We start from the raw sequence: 1,427 nt of genomic DNA, 5'->3' as shown, positions 1-1,427 counted from the left end.
ATGGATGTTCATAAATTCCTGGGAAGCCAGATATGGAGGCCATTTAAAATGCAAACAGTATAACCCAAGTCTCTTTACTCTCTAGCAAATCAATTAAGAGTAAGAATTAGAAGAGTAAGAAATGCAGTAGGTCAGAATCCTATTCAAAATTTTTCAGAGACTTAAGTCAATAGCAAGAAACCAATAAACGAGGACCCAAATCAACCCCTAAACAACCCAACTAGTACTGAGACTCTAAAAGAGCTTCGGGGGCACTGCTCGCTCAGAACACGGCAACACGTTTTTCAAGATTACAAATTAATTCAAATCAGATCACAGAGGAGGAATAATGAGACCCACTCCGACTTGGCAGAGCCCAAGACCACAAGGGAGGCAAGTATTAGCATCACGGGTCCTTGAGACCAGCTGCTTTGCTGAAGGTGTTGGGAGGGGAGTGGGGACCATAAACTGGCTGTACCTTCCTCCAACTTGCCTGAGTGACTGCGGAGAGTGGGATGGTGTGGGGCACCCCAGAGGAGGCGGCAGAGCTCAAGGGATCTGGAAATGAACTGGCCTGTCTGTTCTTGATGCTGCAGCAGCTCATTTGAACAGACATGGGGTAGTTGGCCGTTTCTCCTCTTGTCCAAACTCCGGTGACCTCCGATTCAATCAGCAGTGGCTGACAGGCGTGAGCCATACTTTCCTGAAGCTGTCTGACCTGGCTAAAATTAGTGTGATTCAACCATGGCTTCATGTTGCCCAATATAATCCATCTTGTGAAAAGAGGAGATGATGTTTGCAAACAGTTTTTAGCAGCATTATCAAAAAGAACTTGTAATCAATTCTCAACCATCCCTCCTGGGGGAGAAGAGTGGAGTGTGGATGATACTGATGACACACAACCCCAGAATCTTTTACATTTGGATCTGATTAATGTTTGCATTTTATTGGAATGCAGGTGTTCCTAATGTTCTGGGAATTGAGATCATTTCCAACTCAACACTGAAGACATGAACAACACTAGAAGTATCTCGTCAGGCCTGGAAATGTTGAACAGTTCCCTCCAGAGAGAGTGGAATTGATTCCTTCCCAGCAATGGCAAGAAGAATGCTTTACTTATTGTGGCTGTGCAAAACCCCAGTCCATAACTGGAGTGGCTTGTGCCTCTTCTATCAAAAGGGATGGCTAAATATCTTATTTTAAATGAACTTGTACCAGGTTATAAAGGAATAAAGCACAAAGATGTAGGAAATTGCCTTTATGGTGATGTTGAGGAAACTAAACAAATTTTGAGTCAGGTAACTGTGGTTTTTGGGCATTCATACTTTCCAGGTAACATGATCTTGGAGATATTACTGAGTTAGTTTACCTATAAGTAAAAAGGGTGTAATGATGCTTTCCTGGGTTATTGTGTCCAATAAATGATATTTTGTGCAAGGTACTCTGTA

Source organism: Manis javanica, chromosome 14, assembly GCF_040802235.1.
Source record: "Manis javanica isolate MJ-LG chromosome 14, MJ_LKY, whole genome shotgun sequence".
NCBI lineage: Eukaryota > Metazoa > Chordata > Mammalia > Pholidota > Manidae > Manis > Manis javanica.
The sequence above is the reverse complement of the archived record's forward strand: the minus strand, read 5'-3'. Positions refer to the sequence as shown.